Source organism: Schistocerca americana, chromosome 1 (genome assembly GCF_021461395.2).
Source record: "Schistocerca americana isolate TAMUIC-IGC-003095 chromosome 1, iqSchAmer2.1, whole genome shotgun sequence".
In the NCBI taxonomy this organism is placed as follows: Eukaryota; Metazoa; Arthropoda; class Insecta; order Orthoptera; family Acrididae; genus Schistocerca; species Schistocerca americana.
The window spans coordinates 191,319,339-191,341,098 of NC_060119.1; positions in this window are offsets into that span (position 1 = coordinate 191,319,339).

Genomic DNA, 21,760 nt, shown 5'->3' on the forward strand with positions numbered 1-21,760 from the left:
CACTGAGCAGTCAGTAAAGGAAACCAAAGAAAAATTTAGAGAAGGAATTAAAGTTGAAAGAGAGGATATAAAAATTTTGAGGTCTGCCTATGGCTTGAAAGAGCAGTTGAATGGAATTCACAGTGTCTTGGAAAGTGAGTATAAGATGGTCATCAACAGAAGCAAAACAAGAATGATGGAATGTTGTCAAATCAGATCAGGTGATGCTGAGGGAATTAGATTGGGAAATGAGACACTTAAAAGCATAGATGAGTTCTGCTATTTGGGCAGTAAAATAACTGATGGTGGCCGAAGTGGAGAGGATTTACAATGTAGACTGGCAGTGGCAAGTAAAGCATTTCTGAAGGAAAGAAATTTGTTAACATTGTATATAGATTTAAGTTTTCTAAAAATAGGAGAAAAGAAATTTGTGGCACAATCTGATTATAAGAAGTGATCTATTGATAGGACACATTCTGAGACATCATCAAGGGATCACCAATTTACTATTGTAGGGAAGTGTGTGGAGTAAAAGTCGTAGAGGGAGACCAAGAGATGAATACATTAAGCAGATGCAGAAGGATGAAGGTTGTGGTAGTTATTTGCAGATGAAGAGGCTTCCACAGAATAGAGTAGCATGGAAAGATACATCAAACCAGTCTTCGGACTGAAGACCACAACAACACATGATTCTGGTGACTATACAACAATATGTAGAGTTTCCTGACAATGTCCTTGCTTCCCATACAGTTCAGTTGGCTCATTTTGGAAATGAAAAATCTCCTCTGCAGAAATAAATAAACATAGTCGAGAAAGTCAGGGAAGCCACAGCACCAAAAAACTGTAACAAAATGCAGGAAGAACTGTTATTGTTTAATTACATAATTGCTGGGATGGGTATTCATTCAGAACAACTTAAAGTGGAATGACCATATAAAACTCATTGTAGGAAAAGCAGATTTCATATAGTGAATTACTTTTGGAAGAATCCTAGACAAATGTACTTCACCCAAGAAATTGAAGGCTTACATAACTCTCATTCAGTTGATTTTTGATTCAGTGCGGAACACTTATCAGATGGGATTATTGCAAGAGCATTGTGGAGATGCTCATCAAATTTCAGCAGCAGGCACAACAAAAGAGGCGTTGAGCATCACAGAAAGGTTTATTGTTAAAATTCAGTATGTGTACTTTCGAAGAATTCATGGATTACTTACAGTTATTCTTCTCACACTTCATTGATTTATGGAACAAGAAATGGAAAAATGGTAGTGGTACCCATCATACTTGCAACTGCTCACTGTTTGTTAGCTTACAAAATGTAAATGTAGAAATGTGTCGTCAGTTATGGCACCACAATCTTGTTTCCATTGTCTAGTCAAGAAGAGCTTGTAAGTCTTTCATATGGTCTTTAATACTTGATTATATTTTACAGATGTAGTCAATCTTCATCATGTATTAGTTCACAAATTATTATCGTCTGAAATATAAATCTGTTCAACATGTTCTTTTGTGAAATGCACACCCTGTCACCAGATATAATGAGTTATTGTTAAATCCACGCACATCAACCTTAAAGCCAGCACACTTCCTGTGAAAATGAACCCAGTCCTAACAGAAAACACAATAAAAAATAAACTGTGGGTAGTTATAACATTTTCTTGTTACCCTACTTTCAAGAACAGTATGTCTTCCTCTCCATGTTACGTGAATATTATAACATATGAAAGTGCTACTTAATACTAAATTTTCAGGTCTATGTCTCAAACTCCCGTGTGGTCTTGTGACAAATTGCTTATTGTTCTCACTTCTCACCCCATCCTTATACTTGCAACAACATTCCTGTCTTTTTTTATCATTTCTCTTCATAGTTATACTGTGTTATTCTTGGATATTGTGTTATATGTTTGAAACCCAAGTTGCCAAATAATGTATACAGCAAGTTGACAAGTCTACAAAGCAGAGAAATAATGGCACAATTGATTTTTTCAAATTGTTCCAAACAGTAGTATTTTGTCTTAATGAAAAACATCCTGTAATGAATGATATTGCATATAACAATACCAGAGAAGGAAAGTTGCTACTCACAATATAGTGGAGATGCTGAGTCGCGATAGGTGCAATAAAAAGATTCACACACTCTTAGCTTTCGGCCATTAAGGCCTTTGTCAGAAGTAGACACACTCACACAAACACAACTTGCATGCACGTCTGCAGTCTCAGAGAGCTGAAACTAGCAGTGCAGTTTCAGCTCGCTGAGACTGCAGACGTGCATGCAAGTTGTGTTTGTGTGAGTGTCTGTGTGTGCGTGTGTGTATGTGTGTAGAGGTTGTAGAGTGTTTCAGAGAGAGGATTAGGGAGCAACTGACACAAACGGGGGAAAGAAATACAGTAGAAGAAGAATGGGTAGCTTCTGGACTGAAGACCACACCACCACCACATTACACTTTTTTGATACAGGCTTTCTTATGTGCTTCTCTGTGGAAGTCAGTTGTGTGTCTAGTTTCATAATCGTAGTAGTCACTGTTCAATAAAAAGAGCTGGGGATGGGATTTAAAAAAGTATATACTTTTGTAGGGATAAATAGATAGAAGAGTCATAACTTTCAGTTCTTTGAATATTTCCCTACAGGAGTCCCTGGGTGCAATCCCTTTTATAATTCTTATTGCTCATTTCTGAATAATAAAGGAGTGTTTCGCTAGACTTGAAAAACCCCAAAATATGACACCATATTGCAGTAGACTATGTATGAATGCATAATAGGCACTCATCAGTGTTTCTTCACTGCAGGAATTTTGAGCATTCTTAATACGTAACAATATTTACTTAGTTTTTTATTGAGCCATTCTATATATTTATCCCATTCAAGATGCTCATCTAACCAAATTCCTAAAAATTTAATATTTGAAGATTTTAGTCTTTCCTGCTTGCCTAACTTCACAATTATGTTGGGGATTACTTTATTTGAAGTATGCCTGTAATTCATCCATAATGTTTTCTTCTCATTAACAAACTGACTGTTTTCTCTAAATCATTTAACTACTTCTTCATTTGCTATTTCTATTTTTTGTGTAAGTCAGTCAGTCAGTCACCCATATTCTGAGCTTTAACAAAAAGACTAGAATCGTCAGTAAACAGTACAGCATCAGCTTGTGTTAAATAACTTCTGTAGTCATTTATGAATATCAAGAACAACAGGGATCCCAACATTGATCCTTGGGGTACTCCAGAAAAGAAGGATTTACCATCATGGACTATTTCCACTTTCTGGTATCTACCAGATAAGTACAATTTAAACCACATATGAGCAGTGCCACAGACTACAGAAAGCCGTCAGGGGGTATATGGGTATGTCAGTGCCTTACACAACCGTAATGAGATTATCCTGCTTCCCCTTCCCCCTCCATTTTCCCAAAACTACCTTCCTGCATTTTCTGCACAGAGTTAGTAAATTTTATAATTTTGTGTCAGGGTGTAATAAAAATTAAGCATTATTGAAAATATTACCTAAGCTGTATAGATGAAAAATAGTGTACACAACAAATGAAACATTGTGGTAAATAAATAACAAATCATATAAAATTGATAAAAGCTTGAAAGTAAAACAAACTGTATATCTCAATATTTAATGAAACTACTGTACTTCGATATTGTCACATAGAAGAAGGTGTAATTATATGAATGACGAACACTAACTTCACTTAATGAAGGTTTATTCAGCACTTGCACATACAAGAGCGCAGAGCGAACTGCCTCCAGCCAGAACACATACAGTGTCTATATGCAGTTACAGGATATTCCAGTACAATGATTCTTGACACTTGTGGATACTTCTAGAATGTATCGAACCATGTATAGAAATTAAAATTCAGTTCAGGTGCGTTTTGAACTCACAACCCTCCATGCAACAGTCTAGTATCATAACCACTACACCATGATGACTGTACTCACCTTCATCTGCGACATTGCTCCCTCCTGAAGAGAACAGCGTCTCAGTGTTACGTCCTACTAGTCCGGGAACAAGTCATCGGTCCTTCATACTCCCAATGCCTGATGTTCACCCCAGCAGTGATCTTCTTAGAACTTCCTTTGCCGCTACGCTCTTCGTCACCTTTCCACTTGTTGCCTGTTGCTGATGCTTCGAATTTACCTTGGGTTGCAGGATCCTTATAGGGCTTCATTCGAAGAACGTGGACCGTATCTCTGATCTTTCGTGGTCTTGTGTCAGGTTGAAATCTTCAACTTCATCCGTAACATCAGACAACTATCTTACAATCTTATAGGGTACAAAGTAGCGTCTGAAGAGCTTCTCAGAGATACCAACCTTCCAAACAGGAGTGAAGATGCAGACGAGGTCACCGGGCTGGTAGACAGCAGGGCAGTAGCTCGCGTCGTACCTTCAGCGATCGTTTTCTTGAGCCTGCAGTGTGCTGAGTTGAGCTAACTGCTGAGCTTCCTCTGCTCTGGTTAACACCTGGCCGATGTCATCGTCCACATCATCAGGATGTAACAGAAAAACAGTGTCCATTGTCATAGTCGCCTCACGCCCATGCACCAGGATAAATGGCGTAAATCCTGTGGTGTCTTGTTTGGCAGTGTTGTAGGCAAATGTCACAAGAGGTAGCACCTCATCCCAGTTTGTCTGCCCAACACTGACGAACATTGATAGCATGTAGGCCAAGGTCTTATTAAGGCATTCAGTAAGCCTGTTAGTTTGCAGATGGTAGGCAGTCGTCCTATGATGAGTAATGTTGGACTGATGGTTTATCTCTGTCACAAGATTTGATTGAAAAACTTTCCCTCGATTTGTAATTAATGACATTGGGGCATGGTGTATTAATAAAATGCCTACCACGATGAATGTGGCTACCTCGAATGCTTCGTCTGTTTTCACAGCTTTTGTAATGGCATAGCGTGTCAGATAATCAGTGCAAACAATAATCCATCTATTGCCGCTAGCAGATGTTAGAAATCGTGTGAGGAGATCAATCCCAACACGCTGGAAAGACGTTTCAGCTGGTGGAATTGGTATGAATCTGCCAGGTGATTTCTGAGGAGCTGCCTTTCTCCTCTGGCACTCTTGACAGTGCTACACATAGTGACGAACACTCTTAAATAAAATGGGCCAGAAAATACTCTTGCAGATCCTATCGTATGTCTTAATAGATCCTAAACATGCGGCCTCAGGTGCGTAATGGAATTTCTGTACAACATCTAAGCACATGTTTTTAGGAATCACTGGTAGCCACCTCTTTCCAAAGTGATCAAAGTTTTTCTTGCAAAGTGATCCATTAACTACCTTAAATTGTCCTTTCACATCCTCTGGCCAATTTAAGGCAAGCATAATGGGAGATATCTTGGCGTCCTCCTCCTGCTCAGAAGAGAGATCCTGGAGTGCAGTGAGACAGTCACGATCTTCATCAAAGTCTTGATGGTTTTGCACAGGGTTTCTAGAGAGACAGTCGGCATCTTGGTGTTTTCTTCCACTTTTGTACACTATGGTAATGTCATACTCTTGAAGATGTAGTGCCCACCTTACGAGTCGTCCTGTTGCATCCTTAAGACCTGTCAGGCAACAAAGTGAATGATGGACTGTAACAACTGTGAATGGCCTTCCATAGAGATACTGTCAAAATTTGCACATGGCCCAGATCACTGCAAGACATTCTCTTTCTGTAGTTGAGTAGTTTCTCTCAGCTTTTGTAAGTGTCATAGAAGACAGGCTATAACCTTCTCTTTTCCATGTAAGTGTCGTAGAAGACAGGCTATAACCTTCTCTTTTCCATCTGTAGTTTGCACCAGAACAGCACCGATCCCATACCCACTGGCACCTGTGTGTAGTTCTGTACGTGGTCTCTCATCATACAGACTAAGTACAGGGAAAGTTGTCAGAGCTTTTCGCTGCACATCGAAAGAATCTTGTTGAGCACTGTCCCAGATAAATTTAGCATCGGCTTTTAACAACTCTTGGAGTGACCTGTCTTTGATAAAACAATTGTAATAAGAACATAATCCGAGGAATCTTCTCACATCTGTAATACTTTTAGGAACAGGAAATTCTGTTATAGGCCTCACCTTCTCTGGGTCTGGCCACACACCTTCGTTTGACACAAGGTGTTCAAGTATTTTGATTTATTTTGCTCCAAAGAGACACTTTCTTGGATTAAGTTACAGTCTGCTTTGTTGGAGAGAGTTAAGAACTGCCCTCAGTCTTTTTATATGTTCATCAAATGTCTCTGAGAACACTATAATGTCATCTACATAACACACACACATCGTCCACTTCAGGTGACTTAGAAGATTATTTATCAACCGTTCAAAAGTTGCTGGTGCATTACACAAACCAGTGTTACCTTAAAGTTATAAAGGCCCTCAGGGGCGATGAACACAGTTTTCCCACGGTCAGCTTCATCTACTTCGATTTTCCAGTATCCTGAGTACATGCCCATGGTTGAGAAAAACTTAGCCCCCTTCAAAGACTGTAGTGTTTCGTCAATTCATGGAAGAGGATAAATGTCCTTTTTAGTTACCTTCTTAAGCTTCCTGTAATCAACACAAAAGTGCCAACTGCCATCCCTCTTCTTGACGAGAACCAGTGGTGACGATCATGGGCTCTGCGAAGGCTGAATGATGTCATTCTTCATCATTTTCTCTACCTTTTCGTGAATTATTTGACGTTATGTTGCTGACACACAGTATGCTTTCTGGCTTATTGGTTGATGGTCTCCAGTGCTAATCCGGTGCTTTACCATCGATTCGTCTAATTTGCTCTTAACCTGTGGATTGAAGCATTCAGAGAACTCTTGAAGAATGGCAAGTAGCTTTTTCTGTTGTTGCTTAGTGAGATCTGGTGATAGTTGAGTTATAAGATCTTGTCTCATGGTGGTAGCACTAATTTTGGCCACAGTCTCGGCATGGGAGGTTTCTATTATGCTCAGCTGTTCTACAATTAACAGCTCATCATTTGCTATGCACATGCATCTTGGAAGGATCTGCGGTTAACTATCCACAATTCACCGAATCCATTCTTAAATGAGACAACAGAGGCTGGGATGACCAAGTAATTCTTCAGTTGTATGCTTCTCTTACATTCCACTATAAGAGCCATGGGTTGATGCATGGCATGACACATGACAGTTACCTTCCTAGCGCTGACTGCAAGAATGATCACTTCATCCAGCACACAGTCTCCACACACTCGGATGTGCATCTTCCTGTCCACAGTAGCTCATTTCATCTAGCATAATCTTTGAACAGCCACAATCTGTAATTGCCTGAGAAGCTTTCAAAGAGTCCCATCCGAGAATGACATCATAACTATACTCTTGTAAGACAATGAATTCTAAGGGCTGTGTATGGCCACTTATACCCACACGAATGGTGCATCGTCCTGTAGGTTTTACGTATTTCCCATTAGCAACCTTCAGCAGAGATGTTTTGTTGTTGACGAATACAGTTTCTGCAACTGGTGATGGTCCTCCGAAATGACTGAATTTGATGCTCCAGAGTCCACAACAGCTTGGGCTGGTAGACCATCCATGAGGATATCGACATAGTTTCCTATCAATTTTTGTAGTGATCGACGGCGGAGAATTTTTCTCTTCGGTGGCCGCACCTCCAAGGAAGGTCGCACCTTTTAGTTTACCAGGTTGCAGCAGCTAGGTGATCGGCTGGAGCTTCTAAACGGCGATGGAGACCTTGATCGGCGTGTTGGGAAGTGTCCTCTCCAGCAGCTCGGTTGCAGCAATGGTGACCTACGTCATCCTGCATGCACATCTTCGTCGTCCCGGAGTTGACGTCGGCTAAGATCAGTCTGCTGTCTTCTGGTGCAGGTATCATCAAATATCCACCGCCTTTCTCGACAACAGTGCACTACATGTCCCGGACATCCGCAGTGGAAACATACTGGTTGGTTATCCTGGGTCCTCCAGATGTCAGTCTTCCTTGGTGCCCAAACGGGATCTTCTTGCGGCATTGTAGGAACGTATCTTTACCTGGGTCTTTACTTTTTCACCATTTTAAAGGGAAATGAAGGACGAGAGATTATGTTCAATGTCTGTTCTACTTCCTCGCTTATGACCTCTTGAAGTGTCTCAGTTTTCTGCTCACTGTGCAATCCAAGTGCCTTCTGAAATTCCTCTCTCATTATCTGACGAAGAACACTTGTAAAATCACTTTCTTCTTCCATCACAGACATTGATACAACGTTTGGAAGCCATTCAAACTTCTTGCAAGTGATTCTTTTTTGATGCATTGTCTCAATATACTGGCACTATTTTATGAAGTCGTCTGCTGTCGAAATCTCCTTCAGGAGTAGGGCTTGATACATGTCCTCAACAACACCGTTCATGAGATGTGCAACCTTATCTTCCTCCTTCATTCTAGGATCCACTATTTTACACAGCTCCACGACATCTTGAATGTAGGATGCTGTAGTTTCGCCTGGACGCTGTGTACTGCACTTTAATTTATCTTCAGCCTTGCACTTCTGTCGTCGTGTGTCGCTGAAATACTTGCGCAGTTCTGCCTGAAATACTTCCCACCCTGTGAATTTCTTCTCGTTGTTCTCATACCATTGCTTGGCAGTGTCCTCCAAGTAGAAAAATATGTTAGCCAAACACACGGTGTCATCCCATTTGCTAAATTTCGCTATATTCTCATATACCTTCAGCCACTTATTTGGATCTTGGCCATCATTACCAAAGAACCCAGAAGGATGTCTCATGTGGTGGCACACAATTGCTGTCATTGTATAGTCCTCTTCTTCTTCTGCCTCCGATAGATTGCGATCCGTTGAATATATCTCGAACTCTGGTTTCTCGCCACCTGAATGGTGGCTCTGTCATGGCCTGATAGGAGCCACTGTGCTGTTGATAATGTGTGCTATCACATGTTCCAATACCCAGCACCCCCACCAGAATAATGTCACATAGAAGAAGGTGTAATTAGATGAATGACGAACACTAACTTCACTTAACATAGGTTTATTCAGCACTTGCACATACAAGAGCGCAGAGCGAACTGCCTCTGGCCAGAACACATACGATATATATACAGTTACAGAACATTCCAGTACAATGATTCTTGATATTTGTTGGATATTTCTAGAATGTACTTGAACTGTGGATTGAAATTAAAATTTTACAGTGCAGGTGAGTTTTGAACTCACAACCCTCCATGCAACAATCTAGTATCATAACCACCACACCACGGTGACTGTGCTATTCAGCTTCTTCTGCCCAATATATAAAGGTATAGATAATAAAGAATAAATTTTACCAGTCCCTCAAATTATTAATAGTGCGCAAGTTGTTATTAAGAAATAAGTGTTAGAATTAAAGTTGAGAAAAATAAGCCGTTTCTTTATTATGATTTTAATTTGCATATCCTTGCTTTAAGCAAGCCATGCTTTCTTCATCATATTCCTCTTGGACTTGGAGAGTACTTGAGAAGCATACCCCATCACCTTTTCAGCATTTTTTTGGATTTGCATTAGAAGTGCATCTACCCATAATTACCAATATCTGTGTGAAGTCTCAGCGTTTTCATCATACAGTGGTATAAATGCATAAATTACAATTACTTTATGATTGACAGATTGCAGTTATGGCGTGCAGTGTTGCTAGTTTGCAGCAAGCCATGCTTCATAAAGTATGGCACCTACCTACAAAACAGACAACACAGTGAGCACATGGCACGCAAGAAAGAACTGCAGTTGGGTGGTAGGTAATCCCTACCACTAGACTCACTCAATTGTCAGTTACAAAGTAATTTTAATCGGGCTATATTACTAGATCTGCATCAGACTTTGTCAAGATTATATACATATGAGTTATTTACAATTTTTCATGTATATATAAAGAAAAAACATTCATTAACAGTATTATTTCGTCCATTCACTTTGTTCAGTGTTTCCTTCTGAATGGTCCTTGTAGCAGGGACTGTACTTCTCGAGGCAATGAATTGAACATTTTCAAAGCAAGCATTGGAAAACTATCTTGGGTTCCAGAGAGTCAACATCTTTGTATATCAGTGTTCCTATTGTTGTGGTTGTCATAATAAGGTATGTCTTGCCTCATGATGAAAACCCCTTCATTTTCTTTTACACTGATGAGACATGAAAACACATGCTGGCTTAAGATTGTCATGATTCCTAACCAGGTGAATATAGTCTTGCAGTGCTCCTGTCTTGTGCTTGGTCATGTGATTCTGATTGATTTCTTTTGTAGCGTTAATACATTCTTGCAATCTGCAGTGTGTCACCATAACAATAGGCTATAATTTATAGGGCTATGAAATAGTGCACGATACATTGTAAATGTGTCCAGATTAACTCAATGTTGTCTAAACAGAAAAAGACACATTGTCCATTTGAGCTGTCAAAGTAAGTTATCCATCATACGTTTGAAGGTTGCCGGTGCATTACATAGTCATGTGCTAGCTTCCTCCTTCACATGGACCACAGGAGAGGACTAAGGACTCTCTGAAGGTTCTATGATGTCATTTTGCAGTGTCTTCTCCACTTCCTCCCAGTTTATCAATCATTAACCTGGTGACACACTATATGAGGATAATTGTTGGATGATCCCCAGTGTTGATATGGTATTTTACCATGGATCACTTAGTCCATCATTTGTCCACTCCCGACCTGAAAGCATTTGCAAATTGGGTACAACGACTGAGACTCATCGACATTGTTTCTCAGTCATGCCAGATCCTATTGGCAGTTCAGTAGTAGCTTTCTCCCATGCAGAGTGGTAGCAGAGCATGAGTTTTTGTTGATGGTATAAAGGTGCTCTTTCTGGACTGTATGGGTGTCCCTACACACATTCCTTTAGGGGTGAGTCATGATTGCATGTGACAGTTGGTGATTCAAAGTTCTCCTTGACTACCCACAATGGCTTTAATTGTACTACCATGTGCATGCATGTGACAGTTGGTGATTCAAAGTTCTCCTTGACTACCCACAATGGTTTTAATTGTACTACCATGTGCATTTCTTTTGTGAACTTGTGTGCCTTTTTGCAATAGACAAAAGCTTCACAGCTTAACTGAACGTCTACATTGGTGGCTGGAACTCATCTCGTTGATAATGGCAGACTGATATCTTCTACAGCAAACAACTCTCCCCACCCCAGAAAAATCTCTTTTATTTTTGTTTCCTGAAATAGCTGATGACAGCCTAGAGCTCTGATCTTCGACAGTCACAGACAACTGCACCACCTCACTTGTATCACACCTCAGCCTTCTTTAGCTTGCTATGATAAGCATTCAACATTACAGAAAAGGGGGTCCCTGAGACCACTACTGTCTGGACAGGTTGGCCAGCAATGATTTCATGACTTCTTGGTAACTGGTCCACTGAGGATTTTCATCTGTGGCAGTATCACCTCCATAGATGATTGAATTCAGCAACTAGGTGAGTGGCTGGTACCTTTGTAAGGTGAGGGGGAAAGGCTACAGGATCTTTGGGAGTGATTTCATCCAGAGTTAGTCAATAGGCTTCATCCCACAGGTCAACTATAATCATCTGCAGTTGACTGTTGTGAAGAAGATTGGTTTGAAAGTTGACATCTGGCTGTGTAGTAGTCATTGAAAACTCTTCTTATTTCGCTGTAGTAGCATACATCATGCCCAGGACATCCGCAGTGGAAATATACTGGTGTGTTGGCCTATGTCCTCCAAATATCTGTTTTTCTGCATGGCATTATACTTGGTGGACGAGTTGGCCGTACCTGCATTGGTCGGATGCTGGGTTGTTGTTTGACAGCTGTGGCATATATCAGCGGCCATGTCCATTCTTCCTGACGCATTCAACTGGTAGTGGAGGTTGGTGCTCAAGATCGATACACTCTTTCTTCAACATTCTTTATTATCTGCTGGTGTATGAAGTCACCATTCATGGCTGTTCTCTCTTGCTTACTCGGTCCAACTGTTCTGGCTACCATAAAAAGCTGGCATACAAGATAGTTGAGGTCGTGATGGTCTCCCACAATTGTGATAGAGACCATATTCAGGAGTCAGTCATACCTGTATCATCTGACCCTTTCTTATTGCTAGCTTGCACCAATCGATGAATTCCTCGGCTGTTGTGGCATCATTTACCAGAACAGCTTGGTACTTTGTCTTCAGCAACATCTTTCATGAAGTATGACATTTTATCAGCTTCTGTCATATTCAAATTCACAATGTGGCATAGAGCCACAGGACTACATCATTTCTCCATAACATTGGGCCCTGTTCTTCAAAAAGAAGACTTATTGCTGATTGTCACCACATGTTTTCTTCAGTTCGGAGTGGAATTTATCACAGCTAATGAGCTTATTTTCATTGCTCTTGAATCACTGCTGAGCCGCACTGACCAAGTTCACATTTGTTAAATACATCATGTCATCCCGTCTCTTGTACTTGATGACTCGATTGAGTCCTTTCAGCCATCTAGTCAGGCCCTGACTAGCGTCCCTGGAAAACACTGGCAGATGCCTAATGTGCAGCTGACTTACTGTTCTGTTGGAATCCTTTGGTCTCCTGAATATACAGACCATGTGAGTGATGTACTGCTTGTACTTGTCAATGTAGGTGACAGCTCTTATGTTGTCTAATTGGAGCCACGGTGATGTAGACAATGTGAAGTACCTGGTGTCTCCACCAAACAATGTCATGTCATAAGCAGAAGAAACTACACATCCAAAAGCAGGGTCATCAGTGAAGTACAACAATTAGCACTGAAAGCACATTTATTATTAACACCAGTGTACAGTCAGAACAGAACTGGACATTTCAAGGAGAATGCGGCTAGTCATACAACATCAAATATTTCAGAATATACAAAAATATGAAAATTCAAGAAACTTCCAGAAATGATAAAAACTAAATGACAATGTGGTTGGGCAGGTTTGAACGAGTGACCCACAGCCCGCCAGCCAGTGACACTAACTGCTATCCCCCACTTCATGCAGCACAGCTTATCAAAATATTTTTTTGCCAAATCTGATACTTTATCTTTCTTGCAGCAATTTGTTAGCACAGTCCAGTTTTATTAATACATTAGACCACATCTCTAAAAGGGACACAAATTTGCAATTGATTTCCTTGAAAAGGGTCATAGCACCTGTCACTCTTTTAATAGTCCATGTATCTATCTATTGGTCATATCCTGTAACACTTTCTGTAGAGGTTCTAAGTTCCTCTGAAGAGCTTTCACAGTTTCATTCCTAGAAAACCATCCTGTATCACAATGTCTCTTCAGAGTTGTTTTAAGAAAATCATGTAAAGTCTCCTATCTCAAAGAAGAGCTGCTGAAGTTGTTGAAGAACTGCTTCACTTTTCCAAAAAAGTGATCATTATATCAGACAGTTCTGCAACATGTGCACCAACAAGAGTTAGACTGTGCGCTGAACAAAGCACAAATTTAATAAGGTCATTATTTTGCACATACATACTTGGACCTCTTCGTATTTTCCTGTCAGTGTTTGTGTGGTTATTGAAGCCCTGACCATGGCATTTCTGAATGTCAAACCCACCACTGCTTAACTTTTGCAGTATTTTTTTCCATTTACCTGATGAATTATGATGAAGTCAACAAAATGGGTTAAATGTTTAGCTCAGTGATTAGCAAAGCAACTTAACACTTTTGATGCTTTAGTGTTCGTCAGAATTTCATATGAGCTGGAGCAAGAACAAAATGCCTAATACATATGTAAAGCCTATTTCCAATGGTTTTAAGTTAACAGACCCTCGAGCAAAGCAGCTGACAACCAGTGGAAGACAATGTGTGTGTATATGAGGGTTCAGTTCAGACTACCAGAGTATGCCTATCTATAGGCACAGTCACTAACAACTTCATAATATAATTAATCAGCCACAAAAGGCTTAGTCTTGAATTCTTTTTTATTTACATTACAAGTCATACCAACTTAAACCAGGAACAACAAAAGTATTGGCTGGACTGGCAAGTAAATCAAATATCGCCCCACCTTTTTTACTTGCTTCCTCCACCATTGTATCTCATTCCAGTCCTCAGTCAGTAGAAATCTCCTAAAATCTGAAGCCTTAGGTCAAACAGCATAGCTGCTTCAGCACCTACTCATTTATCTTTGATGTCCTACAATACCGTAGCAAAAAAGTATTTCTGCACATGTACAAGTTGTGTAAATGGATCTGTGTGAACCAAGTGCTGTTGCCACATAAAACGCATTAGCAATAGATGTCTGTTCAGTAACAGTCACTTCTTTATGATGCTACTAGAATGAAATGACACTGGGACAGTTGCATGCATTTGTCTCTTTGGCTGAAAATTGGAATATAAGAGGCATGAAAACTCTTGTACTTCTCCTGGTTAATCCTTAGTGTAAGCCTTTCCTCCTCCTCCTCCTCCTCTTCCTCTGGCTTCTTCTTCTTCGTCTTCTTCTTCTTCTTCTTCCTCCAGTCAGTCCTTGCATCCTCTGTGTGTCTGAGACATTAACAGGGGTCTATCTCACCAGACCGTTGGTACAGTCCTGGTGCCCCTAACCTATCTACCATCCAGCTCAGCAGTACACTTGTCTACATGTACATTAATACTCTGCAAACCACCATGAGGTGCATGGCAGAGGGTACCACCTATTAGGGCTTCTTCCTTTTCCATTCACGTATGGACCACAGGAGAAATCATAGTCTGATTGCCTCTGTGCATGCAGTAATTATTCTAACCTCATCCTCAGGATTCCTATGGGAGCAATACATACGGGGTTGTAGTATATTCCTAGAGTAATCATTTAAAGCCTGTACTTGAAACTTTGTTAATAGACTTACTCAAAATAGTTTATGTCTGTCTTCAGGGAGTCTACTAATTAGTTCCTTCAGTATCCCTGTGGCACTCTCCTAAGTATTAACCAAACCTGTGACCATTCATGCTGCCCTTCTCTGTATATGTTCAACATCCCCTGTTAGTCATATCTGGTAAGGATCCTACACACTTGAGCAATATTCTAGAACCAGTCACAAGAGTGATTTGTAAGCAATTTGTGACTGATTGCACTTCCCCAGTATTCTACCAATAAACTGAAGTCTACCACCTGCTTTATCCAAGACTGAACCTATGTGATCATTCCATTTCATATCCCCACAAAATGTTACACCCAGGTATTTGTATGAGTTGGGCAATTCCAACAGTCACTTATTGATATCATATTCATAGGATACTACATTTCTTCATTTTGTGAAGTGCAAAATCTTACATTTCTGAACATTTAGAGAATGTTGCCAATCTCTGCGCCATATTGAAATCTTATCAAGATCTGACTGAATATTACACAGCTTCTCTCAGATAGTAGTTCATTATAGATAGCTTCATCACCTGCAGAAAGCTTGATTTTATTGTTAATACTATCTGCAAGGTCATTAATGTACAACATGAACAGAAATGATCCCAACACACTTCCCTGGGGTACACCTGAAGTTACTTCTACATCGGACAATGACTCTCCATCTAAGATAACATGCTATGTCCTCCCTACCAAAAAGTTCTCAGTGCACTCACAAATTTCACGTGATACCCCATATGATTATACAAGTGTAGGTGCAGTATTGAATAAAATGCTTTTCGGAAATCAATAAATAATGCATCTACTGGGTTGCCTTGATTCAAACCCTCCAATACGTCATGTGAGAAAAGTACAAGTTGGGTTTCACATGATTGATGTTTTCAGAACCCATGCTGGTTGGTATTGAGAATGTCATTCTGTTCAAGATACCTGATTATATTTGAGCTCAGAATATGTTCTAAGATTCTACAACAAATCTATGTCAAGGATATTGGACGGTAGTTTTGTGGATCACTTCTACTACCCTTCTTGTAGACACATGTGACCTGTGCCTTTTTGCTGGAATTGAGCACGGTTTTTTGTTCGAGGGATCTATGATAGATTATCGTTAGAAGAGGGGCTAACTCAGCCACAAATTCAGTACAGAATCTGACAGGGATTCCACCAGGGTCTGGAGCTTTGTTCAATTTTAATGATTTCAGCTGTTTCTCAACACCACTCACACTAATACTGATTTTATTAATCTTTTCAGTGGTATGAGGATTAAATTGGGGCAATTCTTCTGGGTTTTCTTTTGTAAAGGAACATTTGAAAATGGAGTTGAGCTTTTCAGCATTTGCTCTGCTATCCTCAATTTCAGTTCCTCTCTCATTAGCTAGCAACTGGGCACTAACTTTGGTGCCAAGAACAGCCTTTACATATAACCAGAATTTCTTTGAATTTTGTGAAATGTCATTTGACAATATTCTGCAAGGGTAGTCATTTAAGGCATAGCACATTATTCTCTTCACAGCCAAATGCATTTCATTCAGCATCTCTCTAGAGATAGCCCTATATTTTGCTTTACACCTATTATGCAGTAATCTCTGTTTCTTTAGAAGTTTCTTTACAGTGACTGTATACCATGGAGTTTCCCTACCATTATGAACTTTTCTACTGGGTACATATCTATCCAGTGCATGGTCAACTATTTTTTACATTTTAGCCACAGTTCCTCTACATGCTTCTGACCTGTTCTGTAAGTTTCTAGTTCCTCATTGAGATACGACGCAACTGACTTTATTGAACATATATATATCTTTCTGCTAGCTTTAGTTGTCTTCATACTTTGGTAATCAATGTTGCCATAATCGTGCCATGATGACTTATACCAGTTTCAATGTGCACATTGTCAAAGAGGCCAGGTCTATTTTTTTTCATTAGATCCAATACATTTCCATCATGAGTGGGGTTCCTAATTATCTGTTATAGACAGTTTTCAGAGAAGGCATTTAGCAAAGTTTCACTGGGTGTAATATCACATGCACCACTAACAAAACTTTAATTTTCCCCATTAATTGCTGGATGGTTAAAGTCTCCACCAATGATTACAGTATGATTGTGGAACATGTGTACAATTGAACTGAGGTTTCCTCTGAAATTTTCTCTTATATTGGGAGATGAGTCTGGTGGGCAATAGAAGGATCCAATTATCAATTTAAGCCCACCCCTAATACGAAGTCTTGCCCAAACAATCTCTCATGCAGCTTCAGTCTATGTATTGGTGGATTTGAGTTTCTTGTCTACTGTGACAAATACACCACCACCATTTCCCATTTGCCTATCCTTTTGATATACACTTAAATTTTGCCCAAAAACCTCACTGCTATCAATTTTAGGTTTCAATCAGCTTTCTGTACCTAGTATTATGAGAGCTTCACTGCTTTTAATGAGTCCTTCAAACTCTGGCACTTTGTTGCGAATGCTTTGACAGTTTACCACTAGGATTTTAATACTCTCACCTGTGGGCAGCATTTCTTTCGATCTTACACTGACCCTTCTGTGTTTCCTACAGCTATCGTTATCTGGACTGGATGGAGAGTCACCTGATCTAAAAAACGCTTTTGTACACCCCACACACAGTCAGCTACCTGAATAGCAGCCTGTGATGTATAGTGGGCACCGGGGTGTTTAGGAGGACCCTACTGTTATCAATCCTATGGCATAAGTCCAGGAAATCGTAGCCCAGCTTGTCACAGAACCTTCAAAGTCTCTGGTTCAGTCCTTCCACTCGACTCATGACCAGAGGTTCACAATCAGTTCTGGCGATAATGCTGCAAATTGTGAGCTCGGTCTTCTCAACCTTCTCTGCCACTTGCTCAAATGATCCAAGGATGACCTCAGAGCCTAGACGACGGGTATCGTTTGTTCCAATGTGTGCCACAATCTACAGTTGGTTGCACTCTTGTTTCCTCAGTGGCTGCCAGAATAGCCTCTTCAACACATTGAATGAGGCCCCGAGGCATACACACTGAGGACACCTGTAGTCATTTCCTGTTCCTTGCTGCCATTCCCCTAAGGAGTACCACCATTCACGATAAGTTTGACTGCTTGTAATTAATAGACCCTTACCCTTTTGTTTTTGCCTCCTCTTGGCACCAGACAAAACATGTTTCCCCAAAACAGGTGAAGTGTGTTTCACTGGCTCAGTTTCGGTGAAAGATAGCACCTCAAAGTTGTTGGTTAGGGGGAGTGGTACAACACCCTGAGTCCTCCCTCACCCCTGTTCACCCTGTGCAGGATGCTTAGATCTACCATTGACATGCGATTTTCAGTCACGTGGATGAGTAATGACAGATCCTGTACTTTCTGCAGAAGAGGCAGGATCCACAACAGGATATAGTACTTGAGATACCTCTGGTACAGGCATCACAGGTACACGACTCTCAGGAACTCTTCCCAAACATTGGTTTGCAGCAGCTGCCAATCATTTGACAATAGTCAGGGCCATTTCCAGCTGCTTAGGAACATCAAACAATTCATTGCATATTTGAGAACAGCATTCACAGTGGGGCTGCATTTCAGCTGGTGCAATGTATCGCAAGGAAGTGAACAAATAGCTTTAAATTAAACCTGCTGGTTATCTTTTAATCTGCTGAGCTAAAAAGTTGCTAATTCACTATAATAATTGAAGCAGGTACACAAGACGAGATTTCCATTAAAGCAACATAAAAACCTGTTGTAAAAATTACTATTTCCCTAAAACGTTTTGATGTCAATTTTAGTTGTTAGCAAATTGGAAAACAGAGTTAAATTTACAATAAATGCAGATAACATACAGAGGCACTACTCTTTAAGGGAAAACTAGGTGTAACAAAATATGTCAATTAGAAAATCTGCTACAGTAACTAGAACACAGATGCCGGTTTGTTACAAATTGCTCACAGATTATGCAAAGGTGAGTGGTAGCTTCCAAAAATTCTCAAAAATGCACATTTATTTGCATTGATATACAGTGAAATTCAAGGACAATGTATGCTTTGGCTGAACTGTGAACCACAAATCCTGACTTACTATGAATAAAATTATGTATCGAAAACACTCGTACCGCAAACTTACGAAAATATAGTTTTACAAACACCTGAAAATTCTGAAACTAACCTATTTCTCATGTAATTGTACAATGAAATTAGAAAAAGATTATTTGAACAACATTAGTCCTACTTCCCTCAAAAAGTTTAATTGGGCACAATTTAGTTTACACTTACAATTCACATAATGGTACTAGTTTTTTACGGCATTTATGAATGTTGGAAATTTCATGATATATCACAATGCAAACAGATATTGATACAGTCAATGAAAGATTATGCAGAAGAAGTGACGTGAACAGTAAGGTATGTGAATCTAGAACTATAAATCGACACACAATCTTGCACAAGTGCCCCCACACAAGGGAAAATTCCTAAGTTGGCTTTTATGTATTAATGAGATGATACATCAAGTATGAGATCTAAATTGTGAGAGAAAGATAAAAAGTATACCAATTGGGATGAAAGTAAAATTCAATAATGATATCCTTTTTGAATAAGCATAGAATGCTAACACAGTTCATATACTGGATTCTCTATTGTTTGTCCACTGTTAAACCCAGTGTGCTATACTGGTTTTGTGCTATCCTGGTCCTGGGTTTATAGCACATATTTCTTCTCTTTCAATTGAAGAATTTTTGAAAATACTGGAATTATTGTCTAAATTTTATGTATTCAGCCCTGGTCTAGATGTCGTGGTTTAGCATCTGCAGTGGTGTAATTTGATACAAACGTTTTATTTAACACTAAAAACAAGTTTTGAGCATGTGCACCTACAAACATAACTCACAGGAATTAAATGGAAGTCAAAATATAAAGCATCTACTACTGCACTTTACCAGAAACATGCCATGCATGGTTTTATGCATGAATGGTCATGAGTGAGCAGGACCTAAAATATAACATGTATGGAGTCACTGCAGGTCCAACAACAATAGCAATAATAGACAAAAGAATACATATAACCACAAACCCACACACAAAACTGTTTGCAGTTCTGCTACGTGCTCTGATGCTAGGGCATTGAGTGGCTGCAGCAGCTGGTTGGAGGGCAGTATAGACACTACCATAAAGGAGATCAAGTGAACATATCTGAGCAAAAAGTACTATTTGTAGCAGTAGAAGATGAGAAACTGGTGGAAATGATTTCAAAATTTCCATGCATTTATGATGTATCCTCCCAACACTAGGGCCAAACTGAAGGATAATGCGTGGGGAAAAAACAGCAGAATTTGTGGAGAGAAGAGGTATGTGCTATATATTTTCAGTTTGTTCATATTGTTTATTTTAAGGCAAATAATGCATATTACAATAAACAAATATAAGTTTATTTTTAGCATTTATTGTTTGTTTACAATAATAGTAATAATAATAATTACAAAGAACGAATGTCAAAATCTGAACTTATATGAATGTTTAAGAAAACAGTAACATTAGCAAGTCTGAAGCCTATTTAGTACTGTTAATGTGATTACTTTCCCAAAATGTTACCCCCACACTTGCACAGCTTTTGAAGTATTCAATAAATGGGTTTCACACAGAAAATCCATCAGCACGTGCATAAGTTCTCACTTTATGTTGTTCATGAGCACTATTGTCTTACTGAAGATTTACAGTCGCCTTGTCATGTTTTTTCTTGATGCAGTAGACCTGCTATGCACTGCCACTAATTGTACTGTGAGCTTTGTTTCCATCTGCAGAGGCATCAAGAATCATAAGATAGCTCACATCTACACCAACTCACTACAAAACGACATAAATGAAAACTCTTCTGCATTTGGTTATTCTCGTATTCAATATTTACTGTGTGTGGTCACAAATCTCCCATTACTCATAACATAGCTGAAGTGAATCTCAGAACAGCACCTGAGAGCACAACATTTCTCCACAGTTTCTATCAACTGTTGCAGGTATTTACATTGTCAGCAGAGGTGCTTCATTTGTGTCTTCCAAATCACTGCCAAGCCATGATGGCAAAGTATAAATATCATCCCTAGAGCAGATAGACAGTCTTGACAGCATCATGCCTTGCCAATGTCCGCTGCTCAAGCTTCTCACATCACCTAAGCACAAACCAAAATTGAAGTGCTCACACCAGAGATTCTCTACATGCTAACTAGCTAAACAATATTTTTAGATGAACATCTTGCATATGATTGGGCAGAAGAGGTGGAACAACCTGTTATGTCACAGATCCTTCCACTAAGATGAATCATGTCACGTAAAATAAAGTATTTAACTAATTCTGATCTCTTTATTAATTTTCATCTTTTAATAAATTATTATTGTAACTAAAATTAATGTCTTGTCAGACCAAATTTGGTGTTCTTTATACATACAGCAGATCATGTATTATCATACATCTTAATTACTTGATTTACCAAGAGTAAGTATCATTGCTTATTTTTTTCATTTTTGGATAATGTACTTATACTTGCTTACTTAAAGGATAAAATGTCTTTTTTCCAAGTTCGTTTCTCTATCCTCTCTCTCACTTCTTAAGCTGCTATTGCCAATCAACTACTTTGCAATTACACTGTTAGCTTTTTATAGCAGAAGGCAAACCCATACGAGATTCATACTGTTTGACCAAGTTAGATCATTACTTTTGCTCAAAGGCAATTAACTTTAGGTTGTTTTTCAATAATCGTATATTATATAGCCAATTCTCAAATTTTTTGAGATAGACAAGGTTTTGTCTTTATTTACTATAAGAAGCTATGACATTCTACACTACACTACCTTACACGAATCCAAATCACAGATTTGTGTTGAGTCAGCATGTGTGGAAATGAAGAATCAAAAAATCAGTCATTACCCATGTAAATCTATTTGCGTGTGGTAAACAATCATATTACAGTTTCCAAACTTTGTAAGAACTATGCTTACACCTTATTCTTTAGACAG